The 20961-nt window shown below is 34.0% G+C and overlaps 1 non-coding gene across 1 annotated transcript; it reads left to right on the top strand.

Annotated features, from left to right (window-relative positions):
• Positions 1–19650: 19650 nt before the first annotated feature.
• LOC144455554 (U6 spliceosomal RNA) lies at positions 19651–19756 on the top strand. The gene has a single exon (XR_013484273.1). It is a non-coding gene; the product is annotated as a U6 spliceosomal RNA (small nuclear RNA).
• Positions 19757–20961: the final 1205 nt, after the last annotated feature.

The following is a 20961-nucleotide window of genomic DNA, read 5'->3' as shown; positions in this document are numbered from 1 at the left end:
ACGTCGGTCCTCCCTACAAGAATTCAATCCAAGCTTTCTGTCAGCCAAAGACAAGGTTGGAGAGCATCTGTCATATTGGGCAGACTCTTATGAAGTCTGAATGTTAGTGAGCTATTGTCTAGATTGTAAGAATCTGAGCAGTGGCTAGATTATAAGAATCTGAGCCTCCATTCTAATTTTTAAGGAAGTATTTTCTTCTTTGGACTTCCTCTTCCATTTGGCCAATTCTGCCTTTTAAGGCATTCTTCCCCTTGTTGGCTTTTTGGACCTCTTTTGCCATTTAGGTTACTCTATTTTGTGTGTGTGTGTGTGTGTGTGTGTGTGTGTGAGACAGTTGGAGTTAAGTGACTTGCCCAGAGTCACACACAGCTAGTGAGTGTTATGTGTCTAAGGCTGGATTTGTACTCATGTCTTCCTGAATCCAGGGCCAGTGCTCTGTCCACTAAGCAACTAGCTGTCCCTTAGTCCATGTTTTAAGGTATTATTTTCTTCAGTATTTTTTGGGGTCTCCTTTAGCAAGCTGTTGACTTGTTTTTCATTATTTTCTTGCATCACTCTCATTTCTCTTCCCGGTTTTTCCTCTATTTCTCTTACTTGTTTCTCAAAATCCTTTTTGAGCTCTTCCATGGCCTAGGACTGATTCATATTTTTTTGGAGGCTTTAAATGTAGGAGTTTTGGCTTGTTGTCTTCTTCTCGTTGCTATGTTTTGATCTTCTTTGTCACCAAAGAAAGATTATAAGCTTTGACCTTTTTTGCACAGTTTTCTCATTTTCCCAGATAATTATTTGAGTTCTATACTCCTTATTAAGGTAGGATTCTGCTTCCAGTGTAGAGAATGAACCCCCAAGCTTTGGGAGTTTTGTGCAGCTGTTTTCAGAAATATTTCTGGGGACCTATAAATATTCAGTTATTCCAAGGTGGTATGATGAAGAGTGAGGTGTTAACTCCTTTCATGGCTTGTAGTCTGCTCTGTGAGTGACCAGAAGCACTTTTTTCCTGCCTTGGAACTGTGAGAAGGATTCCCTCTCTAGAACAATCTCCGCCACACCAGTGCTCCTCCTTGCCCCAGGACTGCCACCCAGAACTGTGACCTGGATCCAAGCATGGGCAAAGCAAAAGAATCCTGCCTCAGCACCAGCAGAGAGATCCCTGCAATCTCCCTCTGATCAGCCACTCAATTCCCCCTCTGTGTGCTGGCCAGAAGCTCAGGAAGCAGCCGCTGTCCTGGGGCTGCGCATGTGGGAACTCAGTCTGCGACCAAGCTTCTCTCTCACCATGAACACAGACTTTTCCCACTGACCTTCTAAGTAGTCTTTGGCATGTGTGGGTTGAGAAGTTTGGGAACCACCACAGCTGCCCATAATCCATTACTCTGAGGGCTGTTCCAGGTTTGCTGAGGCCTCCTCTTTGCCTGTGCACCCATGCTGAACTCTGTTCCTCATCCAGCCTGGCGCAATAGATTTTTCTAATCAGCCATCCATGTGTTTCACTGTCTTTTTGTGCATTGTGTTGCTCTAGAATTTGTTTAGAGCCACTTTTTACAAGTATTTGGAGGGTTTTGGGGTAGAGATCAAACATGTCACTGCTTTCACTCCATCACATTGGCTCTGCCCCCTAAGAAATAGTTTAAGACAAATTACTGTTTCAGAGATAAAAGTTCCAATACTAATAAAAACCGAAGTAATATAAATCAGTTTCATGATTTTAAAGTCCGTTTCTTCAAGAGATCCAAATACGTTATTTTCAAAAATATTTTTTGAACCTCTGGGAAAATAAAACACTACGAAATTCTTCTCATATTTTTGATGGCTATGCTGACTTATTCTAGACTTTGTTTTTTCCTAATTCCTGATCCATAAGGAATATCCCATGGTTTCCATTTATTAATTCAGTTCCTGTTGAAAACACTACTATCCTCCAAAACATGAGATACTATTTGTCCATTTAGACATTTAAAGTCAACTATCAATTATTTATGCTTAGAGAAGAAATACATATTCAAGTATGGACAGCATGAATCACTTTATTATGATTTCCCTACCTCCTTCCACCCACCCTGCCATGCAAGAATGGAATCAAGTTTTTACATCTTCATTATAGAGGAATAGAATATAATGAATAGGTGCCAAGGAAAAAATATAATCTAAAGGCTGCTGCCACTCTCACCATGCACCAGGCTGAAGTAACCATTCATGCTAATATTCCCTTTCATCATTCTATCTCATTTATAAACTCTACAAAATCCCTCTGTATTTTCTTCTAACAGTTTCTAACTCCAGGTCACCAAAATAAATCTAATAATTTAATTTGTCCCCCTGGGTCTCTAGAGGTCTTCAACCTCTGCTATAGCTCTCCCGCTCTCCCCATAAAATGAGAAATTGGACTGTTTATTTTGAACAAAATTATATTTGCATGTGTGTATGTGAAATAATGTGTCGTGTGTATGAATAATAATTTGCATTCTTTGTGATTAAGATTGCTGAAGGAGAATGGCATGGGTGTATTTTGGAAAACAACTGTCTATATGCAGTGAATGCTTGGAATAAAGGAAGAAGAAAATGCTGCCACCAAAGTGGCATGCCCCAATTGTTTCAAAGATACCTTGCTGTTTGTTTTGGGAAAATACAAGTAAATACTTCTCTAGCCAGAAAATATATTTATAGAACTCTCAAAAAATGTTTAAGATTACCAAATCTGAGATCATGTTTTGGGAAGTAGGAAAAGAAAGTCTCTTTATTTGTTATTGTTCCATTGTTATAGTTGTGTCTGACTCTATGACCCCACTGGAGCTTTTCTTTGCAAAGATATTACAGTGGTTTACCGTTTCCTTCTCCGGAACATTTTAGAGATGAGGAAACTGACTTGCCCAGGGTCACACAAATAGTTAGTGCCTGAGGCCAGATTTGAACTTAGATCTTCCTGCCTCCTGGCCTGGATCTTTATCCAACATTCCACAAGAATCTCTTTAGGGCATAAATATTTGATCAATTCAAAAGCTTCATTTCCTTTTTCAGGTTAATTCTTTTACTAAAACATTGCTTTAAGAGTTAGCAATCAGTGAATAGTTGAAGAAAATCCATTTTAAGAATCATTCAACCACTGAATCATAGTTTCTTAGGTTTAAAGGATTAGAGGTTCCATAATTCAACTGTTTATCAAAGGATCATTCCACTATACAAACATCCTCAAAAGAGGTTTTAACTCCAGATTCTACTGATACATTTCAAACTATGTGTAAATTACATCTTTATAAATTCTACTCAGTGATTGGAAAGTAGTAAGTATCAGGTAGTTTAAAATGCAGATCTCAAATTTAACTAATCTGTGGTTGAGTAATAAATGATGGTCCTTAGTCTTTTCTATTTTTCTAATATAAAGTGAATACATACAGTTACCATTTGAGAATATGTAACAAAGAAAGAAAACCCAAATTTGAGTTGGCATAGCTACCTGTGGCTTCTGAATAGTCAAACTGATTTTTCCTTAGTTCATATAACCCCCAAAGTAGATAACTTGCATTCTAAGAACTTAAAGGTTGCTGAAAATATTCATCTAAGTCTTCAACAGTTGTTGAGAAAGTCCTATTGGGACATCCAAAAGAAATAGACCAAAATATTAAGAATTTCTAATGTTCTATTTGATATGAGTTGGGGGCTCATTTTATTTACTGTATTTCACTGCATAAACATCACAGATTTTATGCTACTCTTTTTGCAAAAAAATTAGGGTGTGACCATTATGTGAAGCTTAAAAATTGTGCTAGTATTACTTAAAAATCATTTCTTACTAAACTGTCTTTGGTGCAAGATTAGGATGGATGGAATACTTGCGAATATACTTTAAAATTGAATACTGACAATGTGCCTATGCTGAGAATTCTAGGCTTGTGGCTCACAACATGCAAGAGATAAATGAGTATCTATGTGCCACTTATGAATGCATTGCTGCCCTGTTAACCCTTTAAGTGGCATGATAAACAGAATTGTACCATGTGACAAACACATGATGAAAGGTTATAAACCAATTTTTGGACTGAAAAACAGGGTGTGACAATTATGAGGTGAAATATGATACTTTCATTTCTAACTTTCCTAGGAATGATCATACAAATTTTTACAGGATTCAGTGTATTGCATTTGAAGAAGTCAACAGACCAAGGAGTGTCAAATCCTCACTGTGACACCTTGAGGCTCATAGTAGCTAAATGACTGGCCCAAGGTCACATTATTTTTCATCACCTAGAATTATTGTGTAGGTCAAAAGAAAATACAAGGTGTTTCAGAAATTGGAAGGTGTAAAAGTGCATTGTAAATAATAATTTGGACACTTCTATACTTTCAGAGTCTTATCACTTCCATTATGTAGGTAATCCTTCCTGGAACACAAAGCATAACTCATTCATGATTGCCCTTCTTTGGTGGCTTTTTCCATGGGCTCTGATCAGTTTTCACAGGGGATTTGTCCAAAGAGTTTAAGATATTTATTTTGATCTTTTGAAAATGTGTGGCTACCAAAATCTACAGCAGTTCTATCCTGATGCTTCCAATTACCAATATTCTCCCATCACATGGGACTAATTTTGTTGGTACCAGCAACTGCTGGTGAGAAAATCAAAACCAAACCCCAAATAGACCAAAGCCCCCCCAAAAAACTAAAACAAACAAACAAATAAACAAACAAAAAGCCTTTACCAATGCAGATCAGCATGTGCTTTGCAGCTCAGCATCTTCAAAAGTTGCCTCAGGAATTGAGAATTTAAGAGTCTTGCCCAAGATCACATATCCAACATTAATTAGAAACAAGTCTTCAACCTTGCTATCCCTCTACCTTCACTACTTCACTGGCCCATCATGTTGCTTTCTTTTGCTTGTTTTCTTGTTTTGTTTTGTTTTCCATCTGTCCCATGTGTCTTGAAGGATACACTTTGCATGCATTCTCTGGCAGTTCCTAATTTGTGATGTACTGAAGTCTATTCATGTCTTTCCATTGACACTTGGTTGATCTTCAACTTCAATTCTTCTGAGACTCTAGAATTGCATTATTAATAGTAATATAGGAACATTATTAGAATAATAATAGTTTTAAAATATGATTCTTGGTTTCAGAGAAAAAGTTTAGCAGTCTTTAATAACAATACAATCACCCAAGGATAGTCTACTCTACTTTCATTTCTGAGCCCATTTCATTATTCACTTACAATGTCTCTCCAAGACTTGCAGAATGATATGTAAGGTCTCTAGATTGCTCATGCCATGATAAACATTACGGAAACATAAATATAATTAAAACTTAAAAAATGCCTCTTCCAAAATTTGAGTCTGTAATGACTTCCTATGTTCTTATACATGAACACATTTGAAATCTCAGATGAAAATCTTAGGACATATTCATTATGATGTTTGTTACATAGACACATAAATAGCCAATTTTGAAGGAGAGAGAATGAAGTTGTATTTTTTTCAATCTATGGCATAGAGATGCTTGCTTATAAGATGAAATAGGGTTTTACCTAACACTAAAGTATACTACTATTATAATAATCTGAAAAATACTTATCGCTGCTCTTACTCTCCTAAGAGTGAGTCTTTTGGTACTGTTGTCAAGGTGAATGTAATTATGGCTAGTGCCATGCTGACATTCCATGTAAAAGCCATTTTTAGTCTACCTGCTTTTTTCTCCTTTCTGTTAATTTTAATAAATAATGAAAAAAAATCAGCTATATTCTTATGAACTTGGTGATTCTGTTGGGCACACCACCTATAACACAATTAAAATAGGAATAGTCATTTATGTTTCTCTGTAAAACTGTAATACTTAGAATGCCATATCTCTTGGGGGTGACACATATCTTTTTTTTTTAATAAAAAGAAGCTCCCCCACCCATAATATAACTGTTTTTTTAAAATTTTTCTTTTAACATTCTCTGTTTCTCTCTCTTTCTCATATGTGATATGTGTGTAAATGTGCAAATATGTACATATATACATTTGTGTATGTGTGTGTATGTGTGTGTGTATAGTGGCAAGCAAATTAACATTTAAGAGAAGAGTCACTGATATACATGCATACACACATACATACAGGAATACATATATGCATATACATGCAAATCAGTTATTTACAAGCCACCCATGCTTGATCATCTTGTGTAACTCCTGTCTAAGTACCTTGAGTTCTTTAGACTCATCCAATAAATATGTATTTTATATTTTTAAAATTTCTATTTAAATTTAACATTTCTGGGAGAAAACAAATACTACATTTCTATGTATTTAAGATTTTTGAGGACAAGTTTTCTTTCCATTTTGTTATACCCCCTCAGATCCTACCATAAAGTCTTACATTTACTAAAGTTTTTTTTTAATTGGTTGTAATTTGTTTGGTGTTTTCAGCAATTTTCTTTGCATTTTTCTATTCTACTTGATGAAAATAAGAGTGACATAATTCCCTAACTTCCATACTACATTTTTTTTTACCTGTATTGCTAACTGAATTCTTCTAGTGAATTTTTAAAGACATGGCCATTTCCAGGAACCATGTTGTTGGTTGGAAATGACAAACCTATGTTTCTGGTAAAAGTTTTGTTCAAAAGTGTGTCTTAAAGAACAGTGAAAAACAAATCAAGTTCTTTACTCCTGTGGTCCTGTGGTTAGAAAAAAAATGTATTGTTGCCCAACTTGTGGGTTGGCAAACATTTTTCTATCATGAGTTACAGGAATTTTTGCTGATGTGCCCAGAATTTCTTTAAATAAGATACAACATAAATAATGAAAAGGTTAGGCTTTGTTTCTTAATGGCACTCATCTTGCACACACAGCTGCTCTACTCACTAAGAAGGCTTTTGGACATAATTTGTGAAAAAAAATGCCAAAATCTCATTTACTGGTTGGTATCCACAGTGGAGAAGGACTACTGTAATCCATTTTTCTGGCTTTGTATCTGAACTATTTTAGACTGTGTCTATGTGATTAAAAATAACACACACATAATATGTGTATTCATGTATATATATACACATACATATATACACACACTAATACAATATACATATATATGCATACATATATCCAAAACATATATGCACATGTATATTCACAGTGTATGTGTGCATATGAAATACACATATGTATGTATAAGTGTGTGTATGTATGTGAATGTGTATAGATGTACATGTACATATATGGAAACAATCCACCCCATAAAATAGTTTGCAAAAATGGCCCACAATTTTCCCATGAATTTCTTTTCCTGTAAGATGATAAAGTGGTTTGATATTTTTCTTCTTCATTCGAATTAATGCAACATTTTTGTACCTTATGAGTTCAATTTCAAGGGTTTTATATGCCACTCTTTATAACTAGGAATCCTGGGGTTTTCTGGGTTTTTTTTTAGTAAAATATAGGATTTTCAATATATTATTATATATCATTAACCATTTCCTGATTAACTTTCACACCACAAGTTTCAGGTCAACATCCTGGAAGACTTAGACCTTTTATTTCTCATACTACTGAAAATGGCTTTGGGAGATTCTGCTGATTTGTGGCCTTCTTAGTTGCTCATGACATAAAGGCTCTTGATTCACCTATTCTCATTTGACACTCAGCCACTTCCTACCTAGCTTTCATGCTGCTGTCACCTCCTCTCCAAAACTTCACTTTAATCAGTTCAAATCAAATTTTCCTACTCTCTGGAGTCTGGCTTCTAACCTCATAATTCAAATCAAACTGTCCCCTTTAAAGTTACCAATGACCTCAATTACCAAATCGAAAGAACTTTTCTTGGTCTTCATTCATTTTAACATTTCTGTAGTATTTTACACTTCTCAGAATCCTATTGTTCTTGACACTCTGTTGTCTCCTTGATTGTAGTGACACTCCTTTCTTCTAGCCTTCCTCCTATACGTATGATCACATGTCAGTTTCCTCTGTTGCTTCTTTATTCAGATCATGCCTCTTATCTGTGGGTCCCCCCCCCAATCTCTATATTAATGCTTCTCTTCTCCCCCATACTGTCTCATTTAATTATCTATTCAGATTTCATGTGTTTAATTTTCATATCTGTGCAGATGTCTTCTATTCACCTCTTTCCTTACCTCCAGCCTCTTATCTCCAACCACCTATTGAACATATTAGATTGAATGTCTCATAGACATCTGAATCATATACCTATAAAACTGAGTTAATTATCTTTCCTCTTAAATCCTTCCCTTTTCCTAACTTTCCTGTTAGTGAGTTCAAAGACACCATCACCCTCACAGTCATCCAAACTGGCAAACTAGTTTTTTTGTAATTTCATTTCTCACTCTCTCTCTAACTCCTCACATCCAATCTGTTGCTTCTGTCCTGGAGTTCTTTAGTTTTGTATACCATGTAATACTGAAAATAACACTGGATTTAGAAGACCTGGATTCAAAGGCTGTGAGTGAAATTTATTACTTATGAAATAGTCTATATAGGCCACAGGTTTTTCATCTACAAAACAATGTGGTAGGGCTACTTGGACATCTTAAGTCCTTTTCAGCTCTAAATCTATAATCCATGATTTATCTTTCTTGATATATACAATGTATTATTAGATTCTTTCATTTATAGTGGGAATTTAAGTTTTCAAGTACCATTCTTCCTTGAAAAGGATTTGTCAAATTTTATGTAAGTGGGGCAAAAAGGGGTGGAGCCAAGATGGTTATGATGAGACCTTTCAGCCCACAGATGGTAAGAGAGTTAGACAATGGGTCAGAAACAGGTTACAGGAGTCCCTTTGCAGGAATCAGGGGCAGGACTGTGTTGCATTGTCCATATTTGGATTAGGGTTGCAGTGCTGGGTATCAGATCCAGGGCAAGGTGGAGCACTAGTACAACAGAATTTGCATCTGTAGGGGAGCTGGTACCTTGGTCAAAGATCCAGGATAGAAAAGCATGCTTGTAGCTGCTCACAGACAAAAGCACAGCCAGGATAGTAGTAAACACACCTCTCTCTATATCATACTATCTTGAAAGTACCAAAAACTTTTGGGGACCCAGAATTAACTCTGAAAACAGCTTCATAAAAACTTGAAGCTTGGGATAATGTCCCCTGAATTCCAGAAGCAGAGTCACACTTTAACAAAGAGTTAAATTCAAGAAATAGCTGTAAAAGTGAGCAAACAGCAAAACATAAAATGAAATAAAAATTTAAAAAGCTACTATGGTGACAGGGAAATCAAAATGTAAACTCAGAAGAAAACAACAGAGCTAAAACTCCTACATCCAAAGCCTCAAAGAAAAATAAGAATTGGTCTCAGGCCATGGAAGAGCTCAAAAAGGATTTTAAAAATCAATTAAGGGTGGGGCATTTAGGTGGTGCAGTGAATAGAGCTCTGGCTTTGGAGTCAGGAGGACCTGAGTTCAAATCCAGCCTCATACACTTAACATTTAGTAGATGCGTGACCCTGGGCAAGTCATATAACTCCGATCACATCACCAAAAAAAAAAAGCAAAAAAAGTCAATTAAGGGAGAGGAAGAATTGGGAAGATAAATGATAGTGACACAAGAAAATCATGGAAAAAAAAGAGTCAATTGGGCACCTAGGTGGCACAGTGGATAGAGCCCCAGCCATGGAGTCAGGAGGACCTGAGTTCAAATTCGGTCTCACACACTTGATATTTCCTAGCTGTGTAACCCTGGGCAAATGACTTAACCCCATAACCTAGCAAAAAAAAAAAAGTCAACAGCTTGGTAAGAGAGGAATAAAAGTATTGAAGAAAATGACACTTCAAAAACCAGAATAGGCCAAATGATGGAAGAGGCACAGAAATTCAATGGAGGGAAGAATGCCTTGAAAAGCCTAACTGACCAAAGGGAAAAAGAGGCACAAAATTTCATTGAAAAAAAGAACTCTTTAAAAGTAAAATTGGCCAAATGGAAAAGGAGATACAAAAGGTCAGTGAAGAAAATTATTCCTTAAAAAATAGAATTGAGCAAGTAGAAGCTAATTACTTTATGAGACATTGAGAAACAATAAAATGAAATTAAAAGAAGAAAAAAATAGAAGAAAATGTGAAATATCTCATTGGAAAAACAAATGACTTGGAAAATAGATCAAGGAAAGAAAATCTGAGAATAATTGGGCTACCTGAAAACCATGATTTAAAAAAGATCCTAGAAATCATCTTTCAAGAAATTTTCAAGGAGAAACTGCCCTGATATTCTATAGTAAAATAGACGGTAGATGGTAAAATAGAAATTAAAAGAATCCATTGGCCACCTCCTGAAAGAGAACCCAAAATGAAAACTCCCAGGAATATTATAGCCAAATTCCAGGCCTCCCAGGTCAAGAAGAAAATATTTCAAAGATCTAAAAAGAAACAATTCAAGGATTATGAAGCCATAGTTATGGTAATATAAGACTTAGCAGTTTCTAAACTAAAGGATCATAAGGCTTAGAATATGATATATTAGAGGGCAAAAGAGGGAGCATTACGACCAAGGAGCACCTACCTAGCAAAACTGAATATAATACTTAGGGGGGAAAATGGACATTCTGTGAAATAGTGGAATTTTAAGCATCCTGATGAAAAGACCAGAACTGAATAGAAAATTTGACTTTCAAATACAAGGCTGAAGAGAAGCATAGAAAGGTAAAAGGAAAGAGAAATGGTAAGTGATTCAATAAGGTTAAACTGTTTACTTTTCAACATGAGGAGGTGACACTTGTAACTCCTAAATTCTTTGTCATTATTAGAACAATTAGGAATATACATAGAGGACACAGGTATGATTTGAATATGATCATATGATTATCTAAAAATTTAATTAAAGGGTGAGAAAGAGGAATGTATTGGGAGAAGGGGAAATGAGAGGTAAAATTATCTGACATAAAAGAGGAATTAAAGAGAAGTAGAAGGGAAGATGGGGGAATTTCAGGGGTGGGAGAATGTGTGAACCTTACTCTAATCAGAATTGGCTCAAAGAGGGAATAACAGACTCAATTGGGTGTAAAAATCTATTTTATCATACAGAAAAGTAAGAAGGAAAGGGGATAAGAGAAGGGAGAAAGGGCTGATACGAGAAAGGGCAGATTAAGGCAGAAAACAATCTCTTTTGTCCTCCTCTCAATGCAATATCTGAATAAGGCTGTTAATGTCCTTCCTGATATGTGGTACTTAGAACTGAATACAGCAATTAATGTGTTATTTGAAAAAGGTTGAGAATAATATGACTATCACTTGCTTATTTATGGAAACTCACTCTCTTAATGTAGTCTGGATTGTACTTATATGCCTGCCTTCCATATCACAACTTTGATTAATATTGAACTTGAGTTCACTAACTATGATGACAATCATCCTTAAGGTTTTTGTTTTCCCCATTTAATATGCTGTCTAGCCAAACCTCTCAGATTGTATTTTTGAAGTATGCAAACTGTACATGAGACATACACATGTAATTGCAATATATCATTGTCTTTTCTGAAAACAACATGTATATATTAAATGTTTAGTGTAAGTTTGGCACTATATTAAATGCTAGGGATATACAAAAAGCAAAATAAAACAAAAATCCAGCCACTACTCTCAAGGAAGTGGTAGTCTAATTGAAAAGAAAACTTATAACAACTATTCATATAAAAGATATATACAAGGCCAATCAGATGTAATCTTAGAGGAAAGGCATGAATATTAAGTTGGACTAGGAAAGGTTTCTTGAAGAAAGTCTATGCTTCTGTGATTATTGAAGGGAATCAGGGAAGCAAACAACTGGTGAGAGAAAGGGAGAAAATTCCAGGTATGTGGGATGGGTAGTGAAAATTCATGGAATCCAGAGATGTAGTGTTATGTTTGAGAAAGGGCAAGAATGTCAATGTTCCATCATGTTTAGAATCATTAAAAGTCATTCTCAAAGTATGTTATCTGATTATTAATCCTAAGGCCTTTGAAGTTGCATCAATTCTATCTCATTTTTAAAGGCAAAAAAAAATGGTAACTCTGTCCATGCTTTACGTGGAAAAAGACATTAATGATTCCAAAAGGGAGTGGAGGGATGAAGATGGAGAACAAAAGATTTGGTGAAAGAAGTGGGGAGAAAAACTGTGTTTAATCTCCATTACTTCCTAGGATAAAAAAAAAAATCCCATGTTAAATTCTTACTTCCTATTGGCCATTTCCAGAATAATTTTCAGTAAATGTATCAGTCAGGTGTTTCTCTTCTCATTGAAAAAGTAGCCAGGCAATGACTAAATTAGAGGTACTCAAAATGTTGAAAGAGTATACTGATGCATAGATGCAGGGGAGTTATCTCAAAATTCCTGTCAGCTTCCCTATAGCTGAACTGTCTAAAGGTCTAATCATATTTTCTTGTCTTCTTGTTGATGTTCAGAAATTAAGCTATGAATCATAATATTTTTGTAAACTGATGCTATTTTTTTTCTTAGAATATCAGATATGCGGTGCAGGTTATAAAGTGCTTAACTTCAAATTAAAAAAAAAAAAGGACTCCTCTTCCTGAATTCAAATCTGGCCTCAGATACGTACTAATTGTCACTTAACCCTGCCTGCCTCAGTTTCCTCATCAGAAAAATGAACTAAAGAAGAAAATGGCAGACTACTTTTCTTTTTTACTATTTTTTAATCTTTGCTGAGAAAACCCTAGATGTGTTCATGTAGTTGTGGATACAACTGAAAAAATGACTGAAAAAATGAATCAAATACGATCCAGTACTTAATATTTTTTCCCTTTTAATATGGACTTCACTTAATCTCCCAATATTCTCTTCCCAGGCCTACTCCCCCATACCCTCAAACAAGGTCAATCTTTACCATTTAAAAATATGGTATTATTCAAATGCATAACTAGTCTAATACATCTGCGACATAGGCACTCTTTCAATATTGCATGTCTGAACTCTTTTTTTTTTTTGGATAATTAATTTACGTTTAGTTTTCAACATTCACTTCCACAAGATTTTGAGTTTTAAATTTTCTCCCCATCCCATTTCTTCTCCCCTAACCCAAGATGGCACAATCTTATATAGGCTCCACATACACATTCACGTTAAGCATATTTTCCCATTAGTTATGATGTAAGAACAATTAGAACTACTGGGAGGAACCATGAGAAGGAAGCAATAAAACAAAACAACAAAGGAAAAGGAGAGCAAATAAAATGCTTCTGTCTGCATTGAACTCATCTGTGTATGCTCACTTTATTGACCCTTATAAACATCTTCTAATAAATCTTCCAGAGAAGAACCATCCAATGAACAGGAGGTTTCTTCACATTTTATAGATAACAGCAAAGCATAGAAGCTTATCTTCATTTTTGGCACGATTGTTCCATTTCACCAAGTCGTGCTTCCTTTTTTCCTGATGATGTCCTTAACAATACTTCTTGGTCCTATATCCTCTTTTGTGATGGAGTGCAGACTGCTGATCCTCACCATGTGTTTCTCCATTACCATTTGTACAATGCTGAAGTTCAGTTCTTTAGAGATATTGGTGTTAGATTACTCACAATTATACTTGATCAGTATAATAACATTGATGTTAGAAAATATATGTTTTAGATTGTAATAGTAAGAACTCAAATTTATATAATACTTTAAAATTTTCAAAGCATTTCCTCATAATTATCATTTGAAATAGTTTGGGTATTCTTTTTATTTACAGATAAAGAATCCTGATTCTCAGAAAGCTTGAGTCACTTGTTGCAAAACAAAACAAAACAAACAAACAAAAATCAATTAGATTAAATGTCTGATAGCATTTTCAATTCCTGGTCTTTTGACTCTAACTCTTATGTTCTTTCTACTGATTATAAGTCTTTATCTCTATGTAAATATAAAAATATTCAAATGGATCTGTGATCTAATCAATCTAGAACTTCTCTCTTATGTTACAACAGGTTACAATTATCCATGGATGCTCATCCTTTCTGACATTTGTTGGTGTCTTTCCAAAAGTTCTCACAGGGTGTCTACCCAGAGTGCTTCAGACCTTCCATTATTTTTCCCAACATTACAACAGTACTAGTGGAGTATGCTGGCTATCACGTTTAATCCTTTGTTCTTGCCATGTCACCAGATTCCTGGAAAAGCATGTAAATTCAATATTCCACATAAATTACATACTGAAATTTCTATATGAGTACATACAAGAATTCAATCTTGTGCCCAAAGTTTTGGCAATATAGTGGTAAATCACACACACACACACACACACACACACACACAAAGCTATGTGCAAGATATGTGCATGTTGTCATTGTTGTTGGAGGAGGAGTTTAGAACTTTGTCCTTAAAAAATGAAATAAGAACTTTATTTTACACATACATGCAATTTGTAGTAATATTAGGATTGTAAATTTTGAGATAAAAGGGCCCTTAGTTGAAATTTAGTCTAATCCCCTGATTTTACATGTAAGGAATTTGATTCCCAGGCAAGTGACTTATATAAATTCATATAATAAATTTTTTTTAAAAAATTGAGATTGTGACTCAGATTCTCTGATTCTCAAAATTCCATTTGAAGTATCATAGTCATCTATGATTTATTCACTATAGGAAGAGATAATAGGTAGACACTATATATTTTTGGTGAGGGAAATCAAATAGTTAATAACTTTGCTTTAGGGATGTCAGTTTGAAAACCTTAAGGAAGAGAGCTTAAAGAATGGAGATCCTAGACAAAGATCATATTGCAGTGATCCAGGTAGGAGTTAATGAAGATCTGAACTTCTGTAGGTGTTGTGTTATCCTTGTACCCTTACTTTAATGACAAACTTGGAAAAAAATTAACAGTAAGTGGAAGTCTCTTTCCATCAATAGACAAAGGAAGGAAAGCACAGTAGGATCAAAGGATAGGTCAAGGAAGAACAAATAACACCTTTCCTGTAAGGATGCTGATATCAAAGATAAATAAAGACCACTTTTCTCATGAAAAGCATTGTTTCCATATTCATATATTAAAAAGCACAAAAAATGCAAACAAAAATTCTTTTTCATGGATTATGACCATAATGTGAACTTTGCAAGAAAAGTTTCATGTAGTACATAAAATGCATTATTACTTGTTTCACTGTTAAATGAATGAGACAAACACACATATGAAAATCATTTACATTGTTGTAGATCAGATGATAGATGTTACCAATTGTGAAAACCTTTGGAAATCAAGTGAAAAGCACTTGATTGCATTCAACCCTAGCAAGAATAACATGCCAATATCAACTGTTCTCTTTGATACTGATATGAGATAAGTATCTACTGATTCCTTAGCAGAAATACTCTAGTGGTTCATTTTATAATGAATTGGGATTCCCAGTTGTGCATATTCAAATTAACTTTGGCTAAAATACCAACACTGAGCAGTTTGCATGAAATGTCTGAATCCCCTGTGAGACATACACTTACATAGACTAGATATAAGCATATATGGAAACACATCTACATATGAATATTCATTAATAGTAGATAATTTCAAATTTCAAATTCAATATCTTTGGCATCTGGAATGGCATTTTCTGTAGTAAAGATCTATTCAAAGTCCCCTTGTCAATTGTTGATCATTACATATATGTGTAAATATTTTAATAGCTGTGTCTTCACAAGAATTGAATGTGGTGGAGTCTGTTTATAATAACAGTGATAGTTTTACATTTAGGAGATTAATTTTTAATATTTACAATGAAATTTGTGTTCTAGGTAAGGACAAGCTTTGGTATAACAACAATAAAAATAATAATTTTCAAAATGTCTAAAGGAAAAAATCATTTTTCTTTTCCTTGTCAATATGGACAACAATACTAAATGAACATTGGCAGCTTTTTATTTTTACCTGCATATGCTCAACACTCAATTATATGGGGTTAGGATAGCACATGGATAGGTAAATGTCACGTAGCTTTCCTTCTGTAATTTCATCCCTTTCCAAAGTCTTATAGTCAGTTCTCTAAACTTGTTCTTCAAATATATGTGCAGAGACCATACTGACATTTTCAAAGCTTCTATTTTCTTTAAACATCTGTGAGTGTTAAATAATAAATGAAACACTTGCTCCAAAGTAATGTGCAATCCAGATAAGTCATAAGAGTATAAGAATTAAATGTGAAACAGATGCTTTTAAATTTAGAAATCTTGCCAGGATGACACCAATATAACACAAGGACACAGTAGGGACAGCTGTTATATGCTCCAGGTGCCAGCTGCAAACACAACATACCTTTTTGAAAGCAATTCAGATTTTCTATAAATACTTTTTAATAAGTTTTCCTGCAAACAAAAATATTCCTTTCAAAAATTTGAGTTTTTCAAGAGATAAACATACTTAGATATACATATACACATTGGCTAATTTCTATACCTTTAAGACGAAACAAAAGATTATTATTTTTCTTTGCCTGAGGTTAAAATAACATGACAGTGTAAACTAGATGTAATTAAAAGTTTTCATGACAATTAATAAATATTATACATGTCTATAAAAATAAAACTTACATGCTGAGCAAGAAAAACATGTGCAATCCCCTCTTGATTCCATATTAGAGATTGATCAGAAAGATATTGAGTGTGTTAGGCAATGTAACTGTCATTATGAACAATGTTATCAAGTAATTCAACTTGTATAACAAAAACTGTTTATGACTCAGGGCTACAACCTTATTTTGAGAATAAGCTCTTTTGGTTAATTCAATTCACGCAAATACCATTAGGTAGTTTTTTGAATTCATCTTTCAGTTTGAGTATCAATGTTTTCTAAATATTCTGGTAACAGACAATACAAATGCAAAAGTCATGATGCTGTGTACAGTTTGACCTTCTTCAGACAATAATTCATGATTTTCTTAGGATTCTGGTCAACTTAATTGACTGCTTTGCAACTATACTAGCCAGATTTACATTGGGCTATAGAACACCCAGGCCCCTCTTTTTTAAATTTTTCATACTATCATTACAATGGAAATTAAACTAATTTAATTCAATTAGAAATTAATTAGAAGAAGCAAGATACACTTTAATAATTAAGATGAAATCTAAAAAGTATCCAAGGATACAGAGAAAGGGCCTCATGATGTTTAAGGGGAGTCACTGCAGGCCTGCTTCTTTTCAAAAACTGAAAGGTAACAGTGTGTTTCACTCAAATGGAAGCAAGCATTGGAAACTAAATATGAGAAAACCATTGTATTTTTGCTAGTAGTCTGGGTAAGTCTGAATTGACCAAAGTCCTGGGATTAATCTTTCAAACATCTCATTCATTTTAATTATATGGTTTTGGGTTTTTCCTTATAATTGAATTGGTATAAATTAATATATAGGTTATGTGTTAAGTAAAATAAAGAGTTCAGCAATGATCTAGTTATTGTGAAAAAATATAAGAATTAATCCTTATATGATTGAATGACTAAAAAAAATTACTATATGCCCAGCACTGTACTGATGACTAGGGACACACATAAAATTAAGACTGTCACCAAAATCTTAAGGACACACATAAAGTTAAAACTGTCACAAAAATGTTAGATTTTAATAGAGAATATTAATTGTGGTACATTATTCTAAAGCATTTGGATAATTACTATTTTTTTTCTAATTCTGATTGGTTTCTTGGGAGTATTTTACTCTGTTGACCAGGAAACTTTTTTTCTTTGCTCTCAATGACACCATATTATGCTGGGTTCCTCTAATCTATTCAATCAACATCTTTTTCAAGGTCTTTCCTTTCCTCTTCTTAGCCTCTAAAAGTAGACATTTGCCAAAAAATCAGTCCTCTACACACTGTCTTTTAGAATACAGCTGTCTATTTCTATTCATCATAAAACATAAAGATGCCTAGGAGAGAGGCTAATTAGGAAAAAAAAGAGGAGGAGGAGGAGGAGGAGGAGGAGGAGGAGAACATCATCATCATCAACAACAACAACAACAACGAGGAGGAGGAGAAAACAACCTTAAAGAGAAGAAAAATGAAAAAAGTAAAAATTCATTAAAATAGAGAATTAATAAATCACAATACTGATATTGGAAAGTATTGAAAGTATTGAATTGAATAAGAGTCAAAGAAAAAAGATTGAAAGGAGATAAACACATATTAATTACCCTCAAAAGCTATATATAAGTGAATTGTATTTCAATAAAAATGGTGGCATGTGGTAGTGATTAGAGAGCTGGCTTTAGAATCAGGAAGTACAATTATAATGTTCAGACCTTGACACTTATATGCTTTCTCAATCTAGAAAATTTATATTAAATCTCTGCATCCTATGCTACTCTGTTATACTGTGTGGTACATAGGAGGTGGATAGTAAATGCTTATGGATTGATTACATTGTCTGAACATACAGACATTAGTAAAAACATAAGTTTATCAAAAGAAATAACTAATTAACAAAGATCAGTTTCATATAGTATTGAGACACAAAATTATTTCATGGATACACCATCTGCATTCCTATATACCACCAACAAGATGGACTTTTTGTTGTTGCTTTCTGGAAGGCAATCAGGATTAAGTGACTAATCCAGGGTCACACAGCTAGTAAGTTTCAAGTGTCTGAGGCCAAATTTGAACTCAGGTCTTTCTGACTTCAGGACCATGCTCTACCCACTGTACCATCTAGCTGCCTCCCACCAACAAGATTCAATAGGAACTATGGGAACTAGACATACTCTTTACAATAATTAAACAAAATATATCAAATATGTAGGAACTTAATAATGAATACAAATTCAGATTGATTTTGACAGAAATCAAGAAACAATATTTCAATTCAATTCAATGAAAGAAGTTGTTTTTCTTTTCCCAAGTGTCTAAGATGGGCCAAACTCTTTATTAATTGCCAGGGATAGAGAGGAAAAAAAATTTAAAAAGTGTCTGCCTTCAACTTATATTCTACAGGCAGGAAGTAACATATTGATACTTCTCAAACTAGCTTACAGACTTAATGCAATATCAATCAAAACATGAGTAAATTATTTCATGGTATTAAAGTCATAACAAAATTCATGTAGAAAAAAGACTGTATAAGACTTGTAAGGAAAAAAAGAGAAAAAGAAAACTAACAAAACAGTGTAAAATGATAATTAAATTGCTGTGATTGAAAGACATCTCCACGCCAACAAAACCTCAGCTATTAGACTAATTAGTACTTGTGTTATCTTAGGCAAGTCAATCAACATCTCTAAGTCTTAGTGCCTTCATTTGCAAAATGAGGATGTTGGACTATATAATTCTCAAAAAATACTTCACTTCTAAATCTATGATCCTTATAAAGGAGATGAGAATGAATTAATGGAAACTTAATTTTCCACTTTACCTTTTCTTACACCAACAGAATAAATACATAAATACCCTTGCTTTATAGACTCAAAATCAGATGGAAAATATGCTGTTTTATAGGAAATTCAAGATAAATGAAGATCTATTTACATTAATCAGAATGAAATCAAAATTGTCATTTCTCCCTGTAAAGCCTACAAATCAAGTCTTCAATATTTAGTGGGAATGGAAGCTAACGCTGTCTTTAAAGAGTGTTTTTCCCCCTTTGACAGATCTTTAAATTCAATTCTATTTCCTTTTTGATTGCTGCTTATTTATTAGCTATCACTTAAATCCAATTCACTCACAAGTCAAGACATCACCCTCATTATGTCACTGGTCTTCTTTGAGAATAAAAGAAGCGTGCTTACTTAGGCAGCACATATACTAAAATTGGAACGATACAGAGAAGATTAGCATGCCCCTGTGCAAAGATGACCCACAAATTCATGAATCATTCTATAAAGAAAAAAAAGAGAACAAAAGATGGACAAGAGCAACACTTTAGTTCTCTAGGATGGTGCAAAGAATCATATTCAATTCTGGGAAAATAATCTCACGAAGGAAAATGAAAGTAGTTTTCCAGAAAAGGGCAAACAAGGGAATTGAGGCTTAAAGTTCATGCTACCTGAGGATTGTCTGAAGAATCTGGGCATATTTCATTTAGAGAAGATTTTGGTAATTAGGTCTTCAGCTTTTGAAAGGGAAGTTACTTTTAATAAACATTACATTCATTCCTCTTGTCCCTAGAGGAAGAAAAAAAACTTGAAGAAATGGATGGAAGTTGCAAAAAAGAAAATTTAAGCTTGAGATAAGGGAAAGAGAACAATTTTCTAATAATTAGAGCTTCCCCAAAGTTGAATGGGCTGCCTTATGAGTTAGTGGGTTTATCTTCTTTGCAAGACTTCTTAAAAAAAAAGAGAAAAAAAGCTAGATGTCTACTTCCTGTACGTGTTTCAGAGATCACACCTTTTCAGGTATATTTTGGCATAGATAGAAACTCCTCTCAAAAAAAATATAGGCTCTTTGAGATCAGGGGCTGTGTTTTTTTGGGCCTTTTTTCCTCCTCTAGTGCCTAACACAGTAGATAGCATATAGTAGAGATTTAATATCTTTTAATTGAATGGATGAGGTCCCTTTTAAATCTATGATTTTAATAATGCAATTCATTTCAATTAAAAAGTATTTATTGAAGATAAATAAAACTATCCAAAACTTAATTATGTATTTAATATGGATGCAGTTATGATCTGTTGTAGTTTCTAAGTATAATACCAAAAAAAGGCTAAGATTTGCACATATAGCCTAAAATTATTCATGAATTAAATGCTTTTAAGTAAAATAGGAAAGAAAACAGATTTCTTCCTCACTTAAGTATAAAAAAAAAAGCTTGGTGGGTATTTTGAAATTTAAAAAAAGACACATCCTTTTTTATTGGAGACAAGTCAGAAATATTTTAACCATAATGGTGAAGTTTTTGGGAAAAAAAGACAAAAAAGAGAAACATAAAATGGAAATCAGAGAGCACTTATAAACTCATCTCTATTGTATCATAAAATACATCACCTACGACTGCATCATCATTTCCTATTCAAAATCACCAGCACTTTTTTCCATAAGAAAAGACTGCTCTTTTTATACTCAGTGGGAAGTAAGCAATAGTGGAATTCTTGT

The sequence above is a fragment of the Phascolarctos cinereus genome, unplaced genomic scaffold (genome assembly GCF_003287225.1).
Source record: "Phascolarctos cinereus isolate Bilbo 61053 unplaced genomic scaffold, phaCin_HiC Scaffold_9;HRSCAF=440, whole genome shotgun sequence".
Classification (NCBI taxonomy): Eukaryota; Metazoa; Chordata; class Mammalia; order Diprotodontia; family Phascolarctidae; genus Phascolarctos; species Phascolarctos cinereus.
This window is presented reverse-complemented; position numbering and strand designations above follow the sequence as displayed.